The sequence below is a fragment of the Eptatretus burgeri genome, chromosome 6 (genome assembly GCF_056783735.1).
Source record: "Eptatretus burgeri isolate ZD-2024b chromosome 6, Ebu_testis_v1, whole genome shotgun sequence".
Taxonomy (NCBI): domain Eukaryota; kingdom Metazoa; phylum Chordata; class Myxini; order Myxiniformes; family Myxinidae; genus Eptatretus; species Eptatretus burgeri.
Genome location: NC_140966.1, coordinates 73,292,888 through 73,301,199, shown reverse-complemented (window position 1 = coordinate 73,301,199; position 8,312 = coordinate 73,292,888). Strand labels below are relative to the sequence as shown.

General features: G+C 45.6%; 1 protein-coding gene across 1 annotated transcript in view; it reads left to right on the top strand.

Annotated features, from left to right (window-relative positions):
* Positions 1-3,296: 3,296 nt before the first annotated feature.
* LOC147025051 (T-cell surface glycoprotein CD4-like) overlaps positions 3,297-8,312 on the top strand; it is a 72,112-nt gene continuing 67,096 nt past the window's right edge. The window contains exon 1 of the mRNA XM_085885644.1: positions 3,297-3,844. The gene's annotated coding sequence lies outside the window, so the exon portion shown is untranslated. The remainder of the gene's footprint in view (positions 3,845-8,312) is intronic.

The window sequence follows — 8,312 nt, the reverse complement described above, 5'->3', positions numbered from 1 at the left end:
TGGAGGGAAGAATAAGACTGAAAAAATGTGGAAGTTGGTTCCATCGGTGGGGAAAAAAACAGAGAAACAAATGAGTGTAGGTGAGCAGTGATCCTCGATTTTGGTAGTTTCACCGGAGCAGGGTTGTTGATGAACATGTTTGTCCTGTAGAAACCTGGGGGGGAGACAGAGCATGGAAAGGGCAGACGGTGCAAGACCAGAAAGGGGAGAGAATACGGAGACCAGCGACTTGATGCCAAAGAGATGGGCCCGTTGATTCGGCTTCATCATGAGATAATCCAATGATCTTGAAGGTCTTTTCCATGGCATCAAGGTGTGAGGCAGGGATTCCACAATAAGAGTTCAGGTGAGCACATCAATTTCAGGTTTACTTCTGATGTCCACCATTCAAATTAGTGAAATTTTCAATTTCCTTGTGTCGCGGTTAAGTGTACACCAAGTCAATAAGAACTGAACAGTTGGTGTGTACAAGCTGGTCCATATGTCTGGTTACTACATTATCTTACCCAATTTAAATTTATTCCACTGAAGTATGTTGTCATAACATGGATGCATTCCTGTGCTTTTATCAGCATCTCAAACCAACCACTCATATGTAACTGATAAGAGACTGACCGAATTGACAAGGAAACTTTGCCAGCAGGGAAAACAAGATGTGTCAACAGAACTGCCTTCCACCATTCAAATATGTACATACACCTGTCTTTTTAAAATTTAATATGAGATTTCTTTCATAAAAACTTCACAAGAAAAATTGTTTTGATTATCTGTAGTAAATGTTGACACATCCTCAAAAAGTAATTGAAAGCAATGCATGATGGTGTAAACACTGTCAAACCCCATTAACAACCTGCTCAGGTGGAAAATCCAACCATTGATTGTTTTTTAATGTATTTTCCGACAATACTACCTGCTGTCAAATTTCGATGGAAAATTGAAAACCCACTGTGGTGCTGTGTGTCGGAAGCCACCATGTGTTTTGCTTTGCTCAACCATGCCTTGACGTGGAACAGGCCACAACGATTTCTTGATGGAAAAGTTTTTTTTGTGTTTTTTTTTTCTTCCACTTTCTATCGAATCCCTGCTCATCATAGCTACAAATCTCTGGGTACATTGCAATGCTTATAAGCATCTGGAGACGTCAGTGTTCATTGCTTTATTTCATTTCTGCACATGTGCTCACCACGAGTATCTCTTAAACTAAGGAGAATTACAAAATTTAAGCTCCAGAATCGAACTTAAAAGCAGTTCCAACTCCGAGAGAAGTGTTCGTTTGTCCAATTCGGGAGGTGTACGTTGAATATAACAGTTCGGTGATTGCCAATTGTGTGCCAAGGGAGCCATTTCATATCGACCGTTTTGTTGGAGTGTTAAAGCCAGTGCTCTCCAATATTCGTACCGTCACCGAATACTGAATATATATCGACTTGAACAAAGTTGAGGACCACTAGTCTTCGTTGGCCACGTGTTGTTCTGCTGTGCAACAAGCGGTGGCTCCTTCGCTGAAAAAGTGGTTTTATTTTCCACGACGTTTCCTGTTTTTATTCTTCCATTATACGACACGTCACTTTGGCATAGATAAATACAAACATAAATTAAACGTTTCTTCAAACATTTCATGCATTTCCTGGTGAGGCCACTTGACACGTTCTTCAACTTTCAATTGCAACACCGTGGTTCTACACTGGAGATAGGAAGGCAAAATAAGTTTATATGATCACACTGAGAATAAAAATATTTTCAGTTCTGAAGTTAAGAATCGCCACATCGCGGCAGGAAAGCTGAGAGGTACGCATGCTCACTCTGTGTCGCTTGGATTTGAATCCCAATCCAGCATTAAAGTGTCCTCCCGTTGTTTCACAGGTAGGGTGATTTATCACTGTGCGTGTTGTCTCAGATGGATGATAAATTGGGCGTCACATCTGCTGGAATCCATCACCCCTCTCCCTCACAACCCTATCCCTTCTCCCCCACCACATCTCTCTCCAACCCCTCCCCTCTCTCTCCACTTCTCAATGTCTCTCTCTCCCAACCCTCCCCTTGTCCCCACACCTTTCCCCCTGTTGATGGGACTGAAGCATGCATGAATCAGATTTGGAGCCGACTGGTGGGGTGCAAAGGTCACTGCATGTATGAGCTGTTGGTTTTGAATGCTCCTGTCCCTGGGTTCTGTGTGTGTGTGTGTGTGTGTGTGTGTGTGTGTGTGTGTGTGTGTGTGTGTGTGTGTCATTGATTGAAATCTACATGTGTGTGTTTCAGAATGTGGAATGGAGTCCTCCGAGCACAGGCTCAAAGTATCCACCTTCATTTCAGTAAGGGGTCACGATTCATGGACCAAGCTGTGAAGTTTTCTGTTCTCAAAGTTTTGTACTGATGGCTCTCTTTAGCATGGTTGCTGAGCCCCGGACAGCTTCCAACTGTAGTTATTTTGTTATAATATTCACAGGGATGGTTTTCTGCTCATCTATAAAGTAGTTCCGGGGAGCTTATGGGATGGCTCATCGTCAGTCCCTCCGTCCGTCCGTCCACAAATACTTGTGACTGCTTCTCAGAAACTACATATAAGATTTCAATGAAATTGAACCACAACCTTCATCATGTGTGATAGCATAAAAAAGCGGTCTGAAGGGGTCTACAAAGGGAGTTTATGGGGGGTGGGGGTGTTGCCCCCTGCCCAAAAAGGTATTTGAGAAGAAAAACGAACGATACACAATTCCGATGAAACTTCACTGCACCCTTCATCATACATGACATTATGCAGCTGTTCTGACGTCATGTTTCCAGCTGTTATGACGTGGGGGTTTGTGTGTGTGTGTGTGTGTGTGTGTGTGTGTGTGTGTGTGTGTGTGTGTGTGTGTGTGTGTGTGTGTGTGTGTGTGTGTGTGTGTGTGTGTGTGTGTGTGTGTGTGTGTGTGTGTTCCGACATCAAGCATAATATATCATTCTCTTTACTAAACTAACCCCACCATTTAATATTTTATAGGTATATATATATATTTATAGGTATATATATATATATATATATATATATATATATATATATATATATATATATATATATATATATATATATATATATATATATATATCGTTACAAATTTGGAAGCCTTGTGCACACAGACAGACAGCCATCCCCCGGAGCTTAGTTATTTCGACAAGTATGTTTTTCCACTTGGAATCCATCCCCTATGTCTAATGGGAATTAAGTGTACATGCACTGCGAAGTTATTTTGATAGTTAGGATTTTTATAACAACAACAACACCGACAACATCTGCCTTCGCTTCCTTCCACCATTGCACACGTGCGTGTCAGCACGTACGTGGGCGGAGTTCACAAGGACCTGACGTCTCTCTCGCCCAATCCGGGGGATGCGAGTGAGGTTGCCGACGGTTGACCAATAGGCGCAGCCCACGCAGGACCATATTCCTCTCCTTGTTTGAGGAGCGGTCGGCCGTCACACACACCCCTCCAATCCAATCAGCGGACTTGGCGCCCCCTTTCGGCCATTCACGGGGGCGACGAGCGAATCGCGTGACGGAACCGTCCAATGAGGAGGCGAGTGGCGAGAAAAGAAATCCCTCCCTCCTAAAGAAGAGTCGGTGGTTGTCTGGACCAGCGTTGAGAGAGACGGTGTGCTCATGGAGGAGTGTTCGCGAGACAGAGATTGTTGCGTTTGTCAAGCAGCCGGTCATCGTGTGTGGGACATTTCCAACCTGGCATCCAAAGCCAGTGAGTGGTTGTCGACGAGGGCTCTGCGGACGGTCGTGGTCGTGAACTTCGGGTCGTGGGTTCGAGTCCCACTGTGGTGGTTCGAAGTCGGTGTGGCCGCACGAAGCGAACAGGTACTACGGTCCAGCTTGACTAAGATAGACCCACGAGGTCCATCTCTTCCTGGGGTATTTGTGTGTGCATGTGTGTGTCTGTGGGCCCGTCTTCAAGTAGAATTGTTTAAGTGCCTTGTACATGCATTTCTTTTCGTCAGTTTAACTCTGCTCTTCCGTGTTCCTTTCCCACTTTTGTAAATAAATATTCCTACAAGCCGGTAGGCGGCCATGGGTCACCGAGCATTCGATGACCTTTGACCCCTGATCTGAGTTAATCTAGTACTAAGTACTTACGAAATTGCAATCGAATCGGCTAACCCGTGTATGAGCAAGGGTGCCTTGAATGGTAATTTTGCCCGAAAAATGCACTCATTGACCTTTGACCCCTGACCTACTCGAGATAGGTCATTATGCAAATGAGCAAAGTTGTAGTACTCATTACGGTCTATAAGCATGTAAAGATTCATTCAATTCAGTTCAACCGTCTTGGAGCGAGTGTACTTTGAATTTTCAGCAGGAATGCTCAATGGCCCTCGGACACCCAAGTTGAGAGGGTTACCATTTGGAAACTATAAGAGATAGAAAAAAATGGATGTCATATAGCGGATAGAGAATCACCTTAAGATTATGCATCCCAAATCTCATCGAGTTCCATCTACTGATAACTACTCGGTATCAATTTGAATCAAAAGTACCGAAAATGCGATTTGATATCGGAAATCCCCAAAGTTCGCAGGGATGCTGTGGTGAACAAAGATATACATCGAAAATCCGGCTCGATCGTTTGTGCACAATGCATTCCAGATGATTAGTGTGAATTTTCATGACCATCTGACCATAACCCAAGGAGGAATAGCATTTGGCGTGAAGGCACCTCCAGCTCTCGCATATTAACGATTTTTGCTCTTTGACCCCTGACCTAAGCAATATCTCCTGAGGCAAAGTTGTAGTACTCATTGCGTGCTATGAACCTGCAAAGTTTCATTTGGATTGATGCACTCACCTGGTCGCGAGGGGGCCTTCAATTTTCGGGCAACCCCATTTGTAGGGGGCGCTGCGGGTAAACTATTCCATATATCACAAAAACCGGAATATATTTGGTAGAGCATCACCTGTAGATGATGCATGCCAAATTTCATAAGCCTACGTGGGATAAATGCTTTCGGAATTGATTTCGCGTGAACGGTACCGATTTTGAAGGTTTTTCGGCTGTTGCTAGGGAACCAAAGCGTCACTAGTAACCATCACAATTTCCGAAGCACGAGGTCATAAGATGTACCTACCACCGGAGTTTGGTCAAAATCGGCCCACGTTAACTACCAATTATGCTGATGACAAACGAACAGACATCCAAACAAACAGACAGAATTACTCACAATAAGGGTCACCTATTTCGGCGACCCAATTGTTGAATGTTTCAGCTCGTTTCTGTCCTTTCCTTCAATGGCTTAGCATGGTGCGTCTTGGGTGATTAAAAAGGCCGTTGCTGCAGTAGTGGTACATTTGGACCGACGGGACCTCGGTAACCATCCGCTCGGGTTACGCATAGGTCGAGCACGATTACGGCTCGTCCCGTTCGAGCTCCGTCGAGGGTGTGAATTCCTCGGTAGCTAGCCACGTGGGCCTCTAGGTATTTTGAAGTTTGGCAAATAACCCTGTCCCACGCGGTTGATTTATTCACGATTCACGGTCCTGAAAGGGACCCGTACCTTCGGAGTTATCCGAGGGTAACGATCTGAATTCCGGGTGTTCGGTGGAGTCCACTCTGCTGCTCCAACTAGCTGTCGTGCTCATTGCCGATACCCGGCCCACAACAAATTGGTAGTCAGGAGTGCGATTCGGCCCCTCGGCCTCCGTAGAGAAATTCACGGGATTCGGATCAGGGGGTGTAGTGAGTAACCCCCCCCCCCCCGTTTCCCCCAAATTACGAGCGTTTCAAATTTTATTCACAACATCTCAAGCCAAGATGGGCTGAAACAGGTGGGTAGTGGTAGTAGTGTAGAAGGATCCTATGGTCCAGGACACCCCCATGCAGGAACTTTCCCCGCGATCGGACCCAGAGGTCCTAATGGGCGTGTTGGGAGCGGCGGCGCAAGAGCGCCCCCTCCGTCAAATTTCCCCCTCTGTCCCTAGCGAAACCGTGACCGATCGTGGCAGATCGGCTCCGCTGGAGCCATCGGGCATCGAACAGTTGGTACTGATGATGCAACGGATGGATGCCAAAATGCAGGCGAACGCACCCGATATGAAAAACAAAATGGATGCGAATGCGAGAGCGATAAAAGAAGAAATGAAAAATGACGGTCATCACTACTAGGAAACTTGACACGATCTCGTGGATGGTGAACGTTGCAAAAAAAAGAAAAATTGGGGTCGGATACCAGGCTGAGAGACGATTGGTCGAAATCCTTCCTTCCTTCTTTGCGAATCGCATCGGCGTTTTTTGGCCATCTTCCAGATCACGTGACGATCAAACGGGAAGGAAATTCAAAAATCTGTCCGGAAAGATTCAAGATAATGTTTTTTACTAACATAATCGATGAACCGTTGCCAGATATCTCCTAAAATGACAGACGAGATAGGTTTTGAAAATGGCGACTTTCACAACTTTCGTGACCTCCTGACCCTGACCTCAAATCCGGGAAAAAAATATGTCGTCGTGTATCACTCATCGACCTCTACCCACACACCAAATTTCATCAAGATCGGAAGTAAAAAGTTTTCTTTGTACCAGGAGGTGTTTTTGACCATCTTCCAGGTTACGTGGCGGCCAAACGGGACGGAAATTCAAAAATATGTCCAGTTAGATATAAGATAATATTTTTTACTATCATAATCAATAAACATTTGCCGAATATCTTGTAGAATGGCAGACGAGATCGGTTTTGAAAATGGCGATTTTTATAACTTGCGCGACCTCGTGACCTCGTCCCTGATGGAAATATGCAAGAATTGAAAGGGGATTTGGAGCGCAAGATGGACGCAAATGCGCAACGAATGGATGGAAATGTGCAGGCACTAAGGGGTGATATGCAAACGCAGCGAGGGGAAATGCAGTGTGTGGGGTTAAACCTGCTGGCGGGGCATAAGAGGCATAATGGCAACACCACATGGCGGAGCGACCGAACCGACGAGGGGGAGTGTGGAATGAGTCCGGCCCGCAATTTTGACGGCTGAGGTCGGGACGACGAGTGACGCCACCACAATTGATGGGAGACGTGTAGGACGAGGGGGCGACGGAAAAATTAAAAGAGTTTGGCAAATACACACATACAGTGGGAAGAACAAGTATTTGATACACTGCCGATTTTGCAGGTTTTCCCACTTACAAAGCACGTAGAGGTCTGTAATTTTTATCATAGGTACACGTCAACTGTGAAAGACGGGATCTGAAACAAAAATCCTGAAAATCACATTGTATGATTTTTAAAATAATTAATTTGCATTATATTGCATGAAATAAGTATTTGATCACCTACCAACCAGTAAGAATTCCGGCTCTCACAGACCTGTTAGTTTTGTCTTTAAGAAGCACTCCCATTCTCCACTCATTACCTGTATTAACTGCACCTGTTTGAACTCGTTCTCTGCATAAAAGACAGCTGTCCACACTCAATCAATCAGACTCCAACCTCTCCACAATGGGCAAGACCAGAGAGTTGTCTAAGGACATCAGGGACAAAATTGTTGACTTGCACAAGGCTGGGATGGGCTACAGGACAATAGGCAAGCAGCTTGGTGAGAAGGCAACAACTGTTGGCGCAATTATTAGAAAATGGAAGCAGTTCAAGATAACAGTCAATCTCCCTCGGTCTGGGGCTCCATGCAAGATCTCACCTCAAGGACCCTCAATCATCATGAGGAAGGTGAGGCATCAGCCCAGAACTACATGGCAGGACCTGGTCAATGACCTGAAGAGAGCTGGGACCACAGTATCAAAGAAAACAATAAGTAACACACTACGCCGTCATGGATTAAAATCCTGCAGCGCACGCAAGGTCCCTCTGCTCAAGCCAGCGCATGTCCAGGCCTGTCTGAAGTTTGCCAATGACCATCTGGATGATCCAGAGGAGGAATGGGAGAAGGTCATGTGGTCTGATGAGACCAAAATAGAGCTTTTTGGTTTAAACTCCACTCGCCGTGTTTGGAGGAAGAAGGATGAGTACAACCCCAAGAACACCATCCCAACCGTGAAGCATGGAGGTGGAAACATCATTCTTTGGGGATGCTTTTCTGCAAAGGGGACAGGACGACTGCACCGTATTGAGGAGAGGATGGATGGGGCCATGTATCGTGAGATCTTTGCCAACAACCTCTTCCCTCAACAAGAGCATTGAAGATGGGGCGTGGCTGGGTCTTCCAGCATGACAACGACCCGAAACACACAGCCAGGGCAACTAAGAAGTGGCTCCGTAAGAAGCATCTCAAGGTCCTGGAGTGGCCGAGCCAGTCTCCAGACCTGAACCCAATAGAAAATCTTTGGAGG